Genomic DNA, 15,932 nt, shown 5'->3' with positions numbered 1-15,932 from the left:
GATCATAGCATCTAGTCCCATCACTGCATGGCAAATAGATGGGGAAACAATGGAAACAATGAGAGACTTTATTTTGGGGGGCTCCAAAATCACTGCAGATCGTGACTGCAGTCATGAAATTAAAAGACACTTGCTCCTTGGAAGAAAAGTTATGACCAACCTAGACAGCATATTAAAAAGCAGAGACATTGCTTTACCAACAACGGTCTGTCTAGTCAAGGTTATGGTTTTTCCAGTAGTCATATATGGATGTAAGAGTTAGACCATAAAGAAAGCTGAGCACCGAAGAATGATGCTTTTGAACTGTGGTATTGGAGAAGACTCTTGAGAGTCCTTTGGACTGCAAGGTGATCTAACCAGTCCATCCTAAAGGAAATCAGTCCTGAATATTCATTGGAAGAACTGATTTTGAAGATGAAACTCCAACACTATGGCCACCTGATGCGAAGAACTGACATTTGAAAAGACCCTGATGCTGGGAAAGATTGAGGGTGGGAGGAGAAGGGGACAACAGGGGATGAGATGGTTGGATGGCATCACCGACTCAATGGACATGAGTCTGAGTAAACTCCGGGAGTTGGTGAGGGACAGGGAGGCCTGGAGTGCTGCAGTCTATGGAGTTGCAAAGAGTCAGACATGACTGAGCAACTGCACTGACTAACTGACCCTTTAATTTTGAGATCTGGTATCTTCACTTTTGAGTAGATTATATGTCCCCAAAGTTTGAGAACCTGAACCAAAGTATGAAGTCTGCCCTTCTCATTTAGCAGCAGGTACAGCAGTGGTAAAGAACCTGCTTGCCAATGCAGCAGATGCTAGAGACGCAAGTTTGATCCCTGGATTGGGAAGATCCCCTAGAGGAGGGCATGGCAACCCACTCCAGTATTCTTGCCTGGAGAATTCCACGGACAGGGAAGCTTGGTGGGCTGCGGTCCATAGGATCTCAAAGAGTCACACATGACTGAAGCGACTGAGCACAATAATACACCAATCACAGCAGCAGAACACACGAACCGTGAAAGATCCCTCAAAGATACCAAGCAAGACTTGCACTTCTTCAGAGCTAACTGAACTTGGATTTCTAGGTATGTTTCCTGCCACAGGACAGGGAAAAAATGATTTCCATGCCACTCTTCAAATTATACAGCAAGAGGAAGAGTAGATTAAGAAATATATGCCAAAAATACACAGTAAGAATAATAAAAGTAGCAGAGAGAGAGAGAGCAAAAAGTGTGTGTGCACTCAGACTCTCATACGCTGAATTAAATGTGGCTGCAGGTTGCAGAGACGCTTTTGCGACAGGCAAACAGGCTGTCAGTCCCAATTACCTCGCTGGGCCTCATTCTGTTACTTCAGGCCCTCTGCTGTCGGGCACGGGAGCCCTGCATCAGCCAAGATCCTAGCCAGCTGAAGAAGATTGAGAGGCAGGCCTTGCACTTGAGCCTGGGAACTGTCACTCTGCTTCTCTTTAGACTTGTGACAGGATATGCCTTTCCAACGGGCTGTCAGTTTGATTCCTGACTTGCCAAAGCAGCTGTGTGCACAGAGGTCTTTAAAAAATCATAGAAGAGCACCTGATCTAGTCCAACAACTGACGACAAAAAACTGCCATTGCTTTAGGGAAAAAAGAGAGAGAAGCATAAAAACAATTAACTGGCAAAATTAACTTACTTTGTGCAAAAAAGAATAAAAAAGCAGTTGCTGTGGAAACTCACACATTAATACTATGAATGATCCATGCAGAAATGAATTTGAAATTAATTCTACTGGCTGAGTCAATGTGTTGAAAAAGCACGCTGAGTTGGTAGGTTCCTTAGGCTTCCATCACATTAAACAATATTGGGGGAAAAAAAGCTCTACCTGGTACCAACTCAGCCTGTGAGCTGCAAAGCCAAGGATGTTTTGTTGCCCATGATATTTTCCCCAGGGTTAATATACTTCTTACTTCAATTAGAGAGACATTTAAAAGATCAACTCGTGGATTAGCACCTGAACATATTATTTTTTACTGTTTTAATGTCAGGGACAGGGATCAAAGAATTTACTTCACTAGAATTATAAAGTTTTTTTAAACTCTGAAAGGAAAGAGAAAAATTCCCCACAGGGGCGTGATGAATGGCTACAAATTCAACATAGTTTGATATCACCACAGCCTTGTTCTGCTGACCCACATACCAAAGGAGTTGTTTTTCCAGTCTCCTCTCCCAAAATGGACATCAGCATTCCTACTCCTCAGCACTAACAAATTCTCCATCCTTCAAAACAGAGCAGTCTGAAAATGCAGAGAGAGGCACATGTCCTTCCATAAGAAATGAGCAGAAGTCTACGAAATATGGGGATTCCCAGTTGGCGCTAGCAGCGTAAAACCCAGCTGACAACACAGGAGACATAAGAGACCCAAGTTCAAAAAAAAAAAAAAAAAAAAGAGACCCAGGTTCGATCCCTGGGTCCAGAAGCTTCCCTGGAGGAGGGCATGGCAATCCTCTCCAGTGCTCTTGCCTGAAGAATCCCCTGGACAGAGGAGTCTGGCAGGCTACAGTTCATGGGGTAACAAAGAGTTCGACATGTTTGAAGGAACTTAGCATGCAAGCGCACACTATGCAATATGTCTGGCTTCAAGTGATCAGGGAAGGAACAGTGAGACTGGAAACTATGCCGCCTCAGGAGTCTCCAGATGCAGTTGTCTGGATTGCAAGCATCGTGGCACCCAGAAACCAACAACCTGATTTGAGATCTGTAGTCTGCTTTGGCTTCTTGTAACGGCTACCATTACAACTATCTGTATCCTTTCTCTGTGACTTTGAGCTCATTATAATTAGCCTCTCTCTGACTCGGTTTCCTCATCTGTGAAATGAGGACAAGCAATAATACCTACATCAAAGGACTGCTGTGACGATTAAATGAGTTAATTTTTACAAAGCATGTATAACAGAGCAAGGGAAGCACTTTGCGAATACTAGCCTCTATTTTTAATCCGGTAACATATAACTAGCTTAATCTTCTCTTTCTTTAGTATTATTTACTTCCTATTGCAAATGATGAAGAAACTCCTATCATTCTATTTCCTTGCAACTGCCCTATTTTCCCTTTGATTTTGGTTATTACATTCTTTATACTTTTAAATAAGACAACAGCATGTATATTATATATAGTGAAACAGATCACCACCCCAGGTTGGATGCATGAGACAAGTGCTCGGGCCTGGTGCACTGGGAAGACCCAGAGGAATCGGGTGGAGAGGGAGGTGGGAGGGGAGATTGGGATGGGGAATACATGTAAATCCATGGCTGATTCATGTCAATGTATGACAAAACCCACTGCAATGTTGTGAAGTAATTAGCCTCCAACTAATAAAAAAAATAAAATAAGACATTTTTATAATACTATGTAATATATTCACATCTATTGGTTGATTTATCAGTTTTAAACAACACACATTGACTTCTGATACAAAAGAAACTCAGAAAACATGTATGTGATAATTTCAGACTCACTGGGCCCACTCACTGTGAGGTGTACTTGAGTCAACACTCCATTTTTGTCATCCAATGTCCACATGGTCCCACTTTGAGAGAGGTTCCACAGTGGCATTCTGGGTCCTCTGGAGACTAGCATTACCTCAGAGATGATATTCAATAATCTAAATAATTTGTGTGTCTCTGTTTTTCATAAGCTTACTTATCCTGCTAAAGATGGGAGTTTTCTTTGGAGAAAGACAAACTTCTCACAATTGCTATCTATGACTGTATAACAAACAATCCACAAATTTAAGAAGCTTAAAAGAACACATTATTATCACTCACATTCTATAACTGAACGGGCTGCAGTGGGTAGTTCGTTCTTAAGAGTCTCCCACGCGTTGTAGTCAGATAGAATTAGGGCTGGAGACATCGAAAAATTTGACTGGGCTGGACATCCATGTGGCTTTTCATTCAACAGGCCTAGCACCTTGGTGTTCCTTGATCTTTTCTCTGTGTTTTTTAGCTTTCATATAGCACGATGGCTTCACATTTCTTACCCCTTCATTAGCTCCCAAGAAGCCAGAAAGAAACTGCTAGGACAATTAAAAGGTATACCTGGAACTAGCGCAAGGATACTTCTACCATATCCTGTTGGTTAAAGTATTCACAGAACTCATCCAGGCTCAAGGAGCCAAGAAATAATAAGCTCTACTTCTTGATGCGGGAGTATCTCCTCTATGGGAGGTCATACTGCAGAGGGCATGTGGATTGGGAGATCTGCCACCCTGAAATGTCTGTAGTAACAAGACTCTCCTTCCCTCCAAGGGCTCAGGGTTTCTGAACTTCCTCAGGAATATGAATGGACAGAAGCTATGACTCTTTTGGAAGCTAAAGTCAACCCTTTGCTCACCATATCTAAAAAGATATTTTTAATCCTACAAAGAGGTTCTTACAGGATTGCTCTATCTAATAGTAATAAAACAGACAATCCTTTGGCAAAATTAATTAAGAAAAAAGAAAAAAGACATACCAATGTTAGGAATAAAAAGAGAGGAAAATGACAGCAAAGCTTTCCCAAATCAAAAAGAGGGTACCATGAAAAATGTCCTGCCAATAAAAATGGAAAACATAGACAAAATAGAAAATTAACTAGAAAATTATATAACTTACTATGGCAAACTAAATAATAGAAAAACTTACTAATGTTATAACCGTATAACAAATAGAATTAATAATTTAAAATCTCCATTATTATCTCATCCAAAACCTTACTATAGTAGTTTTATAGGCAAGTTTTACCACAACTTCAAGGAACATAAAATTTTAATATTATGCAAACTGTTCCAAAGAAATAGAAAAAAATAAGCAAAGTTCCCAACTCAATACTATAAAGCTAGAAACCTTGATATCAACAATATATAAGATAATTCATAAAAGGAAAATAATAGACAAATCTCATTTTTCATACAGATGTAAAACTCCTAAATGAAATGTTAGAAAACAGGGTCAACAATATCATGAAAAGTAATATATCATGACTAAACATTGTTCCAGGAATACACAGATTATTACAATTTAGAATTGTACTAATATAATTTTCACATTAACAGATTAAAAGAAAAAAACCATGTAATCCTCTCAAAAGGTACAGAGAAGCATTCAGGAAAATCTAAACAACCTCTTAGCAAACTAAATATAGAGGAAGCTTCCTCAGTCTAAGGGTTACTTACTGCAAATTAGCAACACACACACACTTAATAACGCATTCTCCTTACAATTAGGAATCAGATAAGCATTATCTGGCCTATTAAGAGAAAGAGGAAAGGAATAAAGAGAAGGAAGGAAGTAATAAAGGAAGGAAAGAAGGACAAAAGGAATGAAGCGGGGCGGGGGGGGGAGGGAGGGAGGAAGGAAGGAAGGGAATGTATTAAACTGCAACAGAAGAAGAAACTGTCACTACTCACAGAAAATATAACTGTCAGCATAGAAAAAATACAGTTAACTAGAATAACAAAATTTACCAAAACAAACAGATGGCTATAAGATCAACATAAAAAAGTTTCTATAATCATGTAGAAGCTAAAATGTGTATAAATTCTATGTAACTCCCCTACAGAAACTCTCACAGATGTGCAGATGGGACACCTAGAAAGGATATTCACAGTTCTATCAGTAGAAGAATAAACTATCACAGTCATATAATCAAAGACCATACAGCAATTAAAATGAATGAACTAGGGCCATACGTATCAACACGGGTAAATCTAAAAACACAGTGTGGCATGAAAAAAGCAAGTTAGAAAAGAGTAGAGGTATGAAATTTAGCAAGTTAATTAGTCTGTCTGTAACTCAGTTTCCTTGCTTATAAAATGCAGGTAACAGCACCCACATTCTAAGGTTAGTGTGTATAATAAACTCTAGGACGGTGCCTGAAAGATAGTAATCACTTAATAATAAGTGTTCACCATGAAGGTGATGGTGATGAAGATCATGATAATGCACATACTTTTTAAACATAAAAACTATCTTATATATTGTTTATGGATGATACATAGTAAAATTATAAAATGGAAATATCACAATAATAAATTAATGCTGGAAAAAGGAAAAAGAAGCTATATATCTATAGCTACATGTATTTGTCAATAAGACAGATCTGAAGTAAATATAGCAAAAAGGTAACATATTTAAATCTAGGTAGTAGAGGTATCTGTAGCTCTGCTATATCATTTTATTTCTGATATATTTGAAATATTTTATTAAAAATTCTTATATATTTGAAATATTTTATTAAAAATTCTAAGAAGAGAACTGAAACAAGATATCTCAAGATGTTAACAGCAACACATTGTAGTTATGGGATAGTGAATGTTCTTTGTTTCTTAAATAGAGTTTTCTATATTTTCCAAATTTTCTACAATAAGAATATATTTCTTTGATAATTAGACAAAAAATAATTTAAAGCAAAAATAAAATCCTTTTAATATTGAAATCAAGGTCTGCTTCACCTAAATTACTCTTCATTTAGATGTCCTCTATTCAAAACCAAATCTTGTATGTTAGAAACTGCATAACTTTAATAAGTAGAGCATTTTATTTGATTTATTGCATCAAAATTTATATCTACAAAACAAGCATCCTTTTCTAATTCAGAAATAATTTATGGATCTTTTTCACCATCTTTATTGTCGTAAAATGTCATTCCCTATAAATTTCACATTCCTGATACTATGGGGAAAAGGTACTAAGGATCTCTGAATATATTCCTTAGAAAATCCACATAATGACACCATCAGAGATCTTCTCTAATCTCTTCTATTTGATGTTTCAAATCTAAAAGTGCATCTAATTCTGAAAACAGAACTGATCTTCGGAGACCTTGTAATTTATCTTTTACCATGATTACAATTTCTAATCTAACCAGCAGCAGTTCAAATTGAACTCTGATCCAAATGATCAATAGCCATGCGCAACCCATTAGATGTGCGAATATTAAATCGTCTTTGGATAAGGGCTGTCCAAATGAAAAGCATATAATTATCATCTATTAACATATATTGAAGCAAATAACACAAAAAATGCAAAATATGTCATACAACCTTTCAGAAGTCCAGTGACTATGATGCTAAGGTTAGATCTTTTATTTTACATACAGATTTGTACCAAATTATGACTTATGCCTTTAAGTGTTTGTTATTAAAAATGCTAGCCTTAAGACACAAAATGGATAATTTGTGAATAAAGAACGTTTAACTTCTGATTCCATCCTTCTTCCTGTGTCTGCTTTCTTAACACAGAAGTTTTCCTACCTACTTGTAAGAAGTAGCCATGGTCAGTGAGTAAAAGGATAATTAAATGGGTTTGATAAAAAATAATTCCAAATATCTAGCTTACCTTTCATATTTTCCTTTGCATATAAAAAACCTACATAGTTATAGAAGCATAAAATTATACAAAGACTAGAACTTAAAGAAAAACGAGTCATATCTCCTACCTTGAGTATCAGAGAGAATGGCAATAAAATTTTCTAAACATCCCATGGTAGTTTCTTCCAATATTTAACAATATGGATGTTGGAAACTTTTCTTTATGAAAACCTAAATCCCTAGTGTTCAAAGGTAAACCTAGAAAAGTAACCTTTTATGGCATATTTCCCAGTCTCCCATGCAGTTAGCTGAAGGTTTTGTGATGGTATCCAAGAGAGTAGGATATAAGAAAGATGATATAAACTCCTTCCAGACCTGTCCTTCAAAACATCTCATGTGAGAATGGAGGTCAGCTGAAACTATTGTGGTCATCATTTCACAATATATGTAAATCAGACCATCCTGCTGTCTGCCTTCAACATATAGTGATGTGTGTCAATTATTTTTCAATAAAACTGGAAAAAAATTCTCAGGCATCCCCCCATTGCTATGGTAATGTTCCAAATGCTGTCACTGTGAGAAACGGAAGCATCACCCAGGGCCAAATCTAAACTTATAGTAAGCCTCTGAGGTTTCTGGGTATAGCTTGAAACTACATCATAGGCTAGCCTATTCAGATTCAGACACTTACTGACCATCATTTTTGGTTTGATCGTGAAAAATTCCAGCATTCTCTCCCATTTCCATCCTCTCCCTAACAACCCTTGGCCGTTCTTTTCATTCAACAGTGCTGTAATTCAGCATCAGCATCCTATTCTCATGGTCCCTAGATTTTTTTTCTCCCTCCATACTTACACAGGTTGAGCCACGGTCCTTCCTCATTTGTCTCTGTTTTCTCTGAACTCTAACCTTTAGCTCTGAAACCTCATTCTTGCTTTTGGGTCAGAAGTGAGGTTGGGCAAGCTGTGCTTAATTGTCTGTGTATCTCCAGGTGAGGAGGGAATAATTCCCTTTTCCTCATCCTCTTCCCATCACACCATGGGATACGGAAGCTTTCTTGTGAGATACATTATGCAACAGTTTTTAACCTGGGCAGGACCTGAAGATTAGACAAGTTAGGTCTTTAGCTTCAACAGATTTCAGCCGTGCTGGAGAGAGGAGCATGAGGCTCTCTTTTCTGGCCTTCTTGGGGGCAGGAGTAAGGCTGCCATCTAACACCACTGCCTCTACTTCTCTTACAATTGCTTCATTGGTGAAAGTATTTCCAAGAAAGCCTATTCAAAATACACAGAAATTGAAATAACATCCCCCTTCCAGTCCCTGTTTTATTCCTTTTTACCTTTCTGAATGATTGCTTGATGGGATTTCTTCCATTGTCTTTGCATTAGGGCTCCAGTTTTGTTTTTTTTTTTTTTTAATCTTTTTACACAGGAACCATTTCAACATTTCAAAGGATCTGCCATGTAGAACTAGAGTCTTTCAAGCAAGATAAAGATTAACCTGACCTTTCTTACATCAATTAATCAATATTGTTACACCACCGACTTACCTTTTAACCTTGCTGTTTCCACCGTGCAATATCAAAGCATGATTTGCGAGCTTGCCCCACTTTATATATGGTTAAGAACAAACCTCTGTCTGTGTGCTTTGATAAAGTGTCAGAGCATAACGCGACACAAGAGGCTTTTATTGTCTTCATCAGGAATGGCTTTGTAAATCTAAAATGGGAGCAGCAACACCAGCAAAGCTGGTTGATTGAAATTAACTACTGGCCTCTGTTGGCAGATTCATGATGCGGGAAAGACCATTGTCTGGGAAGGCTCTCAAGGGTGGAATCATTTGATCTGAATTTCAGATAAGAATATGTGTCTGTTGCCAGTATCAATACCCTCCCCCTATCGCTAAAGCTTATCCCCAAGAAAAACAAGAAGGGCTTGCTCCACTCTGTTCTGACCTAAAATGGCCACGTTCCTCTCTAGTTTAGCCTGTTTCATAGGTGAAGAATTTGGAGAAGGCAAGGATGCTGAAGTATCTCAGAATACAATCAAGCCCTTTCATTGAATCCACTTTATGGCAGAGAACACTACCGCTGCTATGTCTTCTGTGAGATTCTGTAGACATAAAGACTTCCCATCAGACCATAACAATGTGTTTAAGTGCCTGTCTCATCAAAGAACTGTAGAATCTCTTTTTGCATATGCATCCATCCCTTTGTTTTACATAGAGGAAACTGAGTCCCAGAAAATGACACGTTTTAACCCAGGTTTCACAGGTATTTACCAGTAGACTCAGACCTTACAAACCAACAGAGTTTCTCCCCTGAATGTCAAGCTGTCACATTAATTCTTAAGAAAGCATTCAAATGTATGATGATGTGTGCACACTTAGACTTCCTCAGAAGCCAATAATAAAACATCCTGTGGAGGCTGCACATTTCCTTGGGGCTTGCTTGGCAGAGCTCCTTTTTCACCTGGCAACTAGGCGTACCATCTTAAATCAGAAGAAAATCCATATTACAGTTCTACCATTTACTAGCTCTGTGAGCTATGTTAAGATATTTAACCTCTCTGTGTCTTACTGGTCTCTTGGATAAAATAAAAGACCTCACAGGGCTATCTGGAGGGTTGAAAGAATTAATACCTAATAAAGCACTAAAAACAGTATCTAGCACATAATAAGCACCACATAAGCATGAATGTCTTGGTTGCTTTAGTCATGTCCAACTCTTTGTGACCCAATGGACTGTAGCCCACCAGACTCCCCTGTTCATGGGGTTATCCCAGCAAGAATACTGGAGCGGGTTGCCATTTCCTTCTCCAGAGGATCTTCCCGACCCAGGGACTGAACCCAAGTCTCCTGTGGCTCATGTAAATACAGGCTTATATTATTCCTTCCATTCCTTTCTCAGATTATCTGGGGCATGCCTCCACAGTTTTGTGATACTTTGTTCCTTCATAAATTCTATGTGTTTTATAATGCTTGACTCCATCACAGTGAACATACTGTAGAGCTCTTTTAGTTCATTTTGAACACAAATAGGGGGCACTGGAAAGAAGTGGCTTTATGGGGAAAACCTCACTAACATCTATCATTGCACTCACATTGTGATTCTTTTTGGGTAATTCATAGACTTTAGCTACCTCATTTCCAGAACATGGTACCAAAGACTGTTGACTGAATTTCATTGTGCTTTCAACCTTTAAAGCATGAGCAGCACTGTGGAATGTCAATATCCAGTACCCTGTGAGCCGTGCACAAAGTAAACCGTATTATGGATTCTATGATGTGCCCAATAGAGAAGCAGTCAAGTTTTCTTTTAATAACAGCGAAGTACCTTTCTCTTGAACCTGGTCTGACCAATCATCAAAATGTATCCAGTTTAGTCAAGGAATGATCTTAGATGATGTGAGATTCCCAGCCATAATCACAGATTTGAGCTGACTATCCTTGCTTCCTCACATTTAGCTAAATGAAAGTTCCTATTCTAAGAAAGTCTCTTTAAACAACGTGTCTTTTAATAAGTAAAGTGGCGATGATTCAAGTAGAAATTAATTTTTGGTATGAAATTTGAAATATGATGTTTTAAATAATATGGATGAAGGGTAAAATTAAGTGGAAATGCCATGTTTAACTCTCCGACATAAATCACAGCAGGATCCTCTATGACGCACCTCCCAGAATATTGGAAATAAAAGCAAAAATAAACAAATGGGACCTAATGAAACTTAAAAGCTTTTGCGCAACAAAGGAAACTATAAGCAAGGTGAAAAGACAGCCCTCAGATTGGGAGAAAATAATAGCAAACGAAGCAACAGACAAAGGATTAATCTCAAAAATATACATGCAACTCCTGCAGCTCAATTCCAGAAAAATAAATGACCCAATCAAAAAATGGGCCAAAGAACTAAACAGACATTTCTCCAAAGAAGACATACAGATGGCTAACAAACACATGAAAAGATGCTCAACATCACTCATTATCAGAGAAATGCAAATCAAAACCACAATGAGGTACCATTACACGCCAGTCAGGATGGCTGCTATCCAAAAGTTTACAAGCAATAAATGCTGGAGAGGGTGTGGAGAAAAGGGAACCCTCTTACACTGTTGGTGGGAATGCAAACTAGTACAGCCGCTATGGAGAACAGTGTGGAGATTTCTTAGAAAACGAAATAGAACTGCCATATGACCCAGCAATACCACTTCTGACCATACACACTGAGGAAACCAGATCTGAAAGAGACACGTGCACCCCAGTGTTCATCGCAGCACTGTTTATAATAGCCAGGACATGGAAGCAACCTAGATGCCCATCAGCAGACGAATGGATAAGGAAGCTGTGGTACATATACACCATGGAATATTACTCAGCCATTAAGAAGAATTCATTTGAATCAGTTCTAATGAGATGGATGAAACTGGAGCCCATTATACAGAGTGAAGTAAGCCAGAAAGATAAAGAACATTACAGTATACTAACACATATATATGGGATTTAGAAAGATGGTAATGATAACCCTATATGCAAAACAGAAAAAGAGACACAGAAGTACAGAACAGGCTTTTGAACTCTGTGGGAGAAGGTGAGGGTGGGATGTTTCGAGAGAACAGCATCGAAACATGCATATTATCTAGGGTGAAACAGATCACCAGCCCAGGTTGAATACATGAGACAAGTGCTCAGGCCTGGTGCACTGGGAAGACCCAGAGGGAGCGGGTAGAGAGGGAGGTGGGAGGGGGGATCGGGATGGAGAATACATGTAAATCCATGGCTGATTCATGTCAATGTATGACAAAAACCACTACAATATTGTAAAGTAATTAGCCTCCAACTAATAAAAATAAATGGAAAAAAAAAAGAAATACCATGTTTAAGCAAAAACAAGCTTAAACTTGCTCAGTTTACAAATTAAGGGTGATTGTTTAAGAACCCTAAAGACATTACCCTCTTAGAGGGACCTGTCCATTATTTTTCCGGCACCAAGTGAGGTGTGTGTGTAAATGGTATAATCCAATTGCATAGCATAATCATTCGCCAAACTGAACTAGAATATATGAAAAAACAGTACTACTCCCGTGCTTTTATTCACATCGGGAAATATAAGAATTTTGTTCAAAACAAAGCAGTAGCTCTGTTTTGTTGAGCAATTTAGTTTTCTTTTTTATTGAATGGAGACACACATCATGAAAGGCCAAACTATCAATTCTATTTAATATTTCCCCAAAACAAACCTATCAAGCATATTTTACATGCCTGTATGCATGCTCAATCATGTTCAACTCTGCAAACCCATGACCGAAGTCTGCCAGGCTCCTCTGTCCATGAAACTGCCCAGGCAAAAGTACTGGAGCAGGCTGCCCATTTCCACTCCAGGGGATCTTCCCAACCCAGAGATCAAACCCAAAGCTCCTGCACTGGCAGGTGGATGTTTTACCACTGAGCTACCTGGGAAGCCCATATTTTGCACAGCCTAACCTCCTTTACCACTGAGGCTTAAGGAAATATCGGTATTATACCCCTGGCCACTTTGGCATTGACCACAGCAGGGCAACGACTGAAGGAGACTGAAGTCCCACCTGGACACAAAGTCAGGTGATGCTAAGGTTTAACTTCACAACTTTCTTTCCTCTCTTTTGAGATTCTGCCTAGGGGAGGGTTGGTCATTCTCAGGACAAGGTTACCTTAGCAAATGAGCTCTGAGAACAATGAGCTTCAGGTTTAAAATAAAATTCAAGGATGTTCTTAATAAGGTTATATACTGTTAATCCATGGTTTTCTGCCAAGTAGTGTCTCAAATGCCTCTTTAGGGATTTATTATACTTTAGAAGGACGGTGAATATAAATATTTAAGTATATGGAGACTTTGTCTTTGACCTAATGAAGTTTACAATTTGTTTAGATAGTATTCTTAGAAATGTGATTATTATAGAATGGACAGACACTGGAATGCAAAAAAAACCAATAAAGTCACATTTTTTTTTGTCTAATGGCGTTCTCAAAGATTAAAAGGCATGATAACCGTTAGTGTGAGCATGTAGAAATGGGCATTCTCATACAGTGCTGGAAGGAGTATAAATTGGTCCTTTCTCTAAGGGAGGGAATTTGGAAATATACATTAAGAGTCAGAGAAGTGTATAAACACCAACCCATATGTTCCACTTCTAGAGAATTATCCTAAGGATGTAATTGGCCAGGAACACAGAAATGTATATTCAAGAGTCTAGAGTTTATAAAAGTAGAAAATTAGAAAAGAAAAACAGAAGTATCGAATAACAAGGATTATTTTAATCATGTACTTTTATACAGTGGAATGCTATGTAGCTGACAGCATGATTATGGCGATGTACGTTTGTCAATTTCAAAAGATATTTTTGAATGATCATTAAGTAAAAACAGCCTATTATAACTTAAACTGTAGTGTGATCCTGCTATGAGGTGAAAAGATAGTATATGCATAGGTATAAATTGAAAACATGTACTAAAATGTTTCCTGTTGTCTTTGAATACTGAGTATTCAGACAATTTTATTATTTATTTATGTTTTCTCATATCTCTACATTCAATATGCATTAGTTGAGTATAAGAAACATTGGGATATACTTTTGAAGGGAATTAATGGCATTTGGAGATATAATGATGTCATATTTATTTAAATTTACTGGGATTAAAATATTATTTCATTCCATTTGATTTGTATGTTATCATTAGGAACATTTAAGAAAAAGATTCTCCCTTGAAGATGGCAGAACTACAGAAAGAAGGAAAGGAGGTGGAAAGAAGAGAAGAGGTGTGGGGAGGAAATGATTGCATTTAATGCAAAAGGTTCTTTTTCAGGCTTGAAACTGTCAGATCTAAGTTGAACTCCCGGCTATTATCCTTAGAGTTGTTTAAACTTGTAAAGACCACTTTAGTTCCTTAAGTTTCAAGATCTGTATCTGTAAATTGAGAGTCATAATAATATTCAAAGGACTGTGATGAGGATTAGTAAGAGGCATAAGTCAAAATGTCTTGCTCAAAAACGTGATGTGATGTGATGTGATGAATACCTACAGTGAGCAGGTAATATATACTGGACACAGAGTTATGCACTTTAGTACATTAGTACATATGTAATAATATGTCACAACAATGCTATCACACAAGCATCTTGTCTCCATTTTGCAGATGAGGAAATAAAGTTGCAAGGAATTTCAGAAGCCTGCGCAAAGCCAGAGAGCTGGAAAGAGACAGATGGAGATTGGCATGAAATTGTCCAAAATGGAAGCTCCACATTAGACAGTGATAAACTAGGACCTCAGTCCCCCCATCCCTTCCCCTCTCCATCCTCTAGTCCCCCACTCCCTTCTCTTCAAAAAAGAGAAAAGCAGATCATTTAAACTCAAACAATGCTGAGCTGTTCAAATTCACATAAAAACCATTTCACTCTATAAGCCAGTCTTGAAAACATTCAAGCCCAGAGAAAAGATAGTTGAAAGACATGCTGTTTCTTATACATTCCTTATAAACTTCCCTTTCTGAAGTTAATTTTTTACGTGTTTTATTTTTCATTGCAAATTTAATCTGATCCTGATACCCAAATACCTACTGCATTACCCTACAAATACTCTCAAATATAGCCGCAAGGGAGAACATTCTGATTTTTCTTGTGTTGTTTTCTTTTACAACTCAGCCTGTGTTTTTTTAAAGTGGAAGACTTTTTTTCATCTCCAATCTGTTCAGAAATAATGATACCTCTAGAATATAGAAATCTAAACTCCAAAATAACATGATTTAAACTGAAAGACTTGATTCAAATCCAAAATATTCTGTGTGTAGTCTATCAATCTTTTCACTATATACAATATGTAAATAAAGAAGGATATGCATAATCATAATTCAGTGTTTCAAAAAGGTTGTTAGAAATCAGACAAATGACCAAGCACAATAACAACTAGTAGGTACCATGAAATACAACTATGACATTACTATGGTAGTATATTAGGATCAAAGCCATTGCATAAGAACTATAAGAATTAATCAGGTCAATAGTTCTTCCTAGTCCACAAACCCCACCATCATATGAACAATGGCAATGTGCATAATTATAAAGAAAATCAATCAAAATGCTTTAGGATACTTTGTATTTGGTTGCTTCTGATATGTAGGCTTCTGGAGAAGTATGTTCTATTTTTCTGCTACTTTACTCATGTTCTTTATGCCATCTATAAACCCCATCCTACAGTCCCTTATAATTTCCTCATGTTAAAATTATTCTCTTTGACGTGGCATTTCTTTCTGAACTTATCCTATTGTGTCATGAACCAGATTTCTTCCTCCTCTGCACTCATGTAGCAACTTGTCTTATGTTACTTGCCTTCTACTTACCCAATAGGCCTACAACCCCTTAGAGGGAAATCTGGGGACTGTTGAAAAGCAATTCCATAGCATGAACCATATATGACACAGCAAGTCCAGCAAGCAGCGAGGTGCTCAGTAGGTCACAAATAGCCTTGTTAATAATGCAGTCTTCTTCATTGCATACATAGAAGGTTGTGTTTGCACCCAATGGAAGAAAGGAATCTGTACGCAAATAAAAGGAAAAGTCTTCTTAACCCCCAAAACCAG

Source organism: Muntiacus reevesi, chromosome 3, assembly GCF_963930625.1.
Source record: "Muntiacus reevesi chromosome 3, mMunRee1.1, whole genome shotgun sequence".
In the NCBI taxonomy this organism is placed as follows: Eukaryota; Metazoa; Chordata; class Mammalia; order Artiodactyla; family Cervidae; genus Muntiacus; species Muntiacus reevesi.
The sequence above is the reverse complement of the archived record's forward strand: the minus strand, read 5'-3'. Positions refer to the sequence as shown.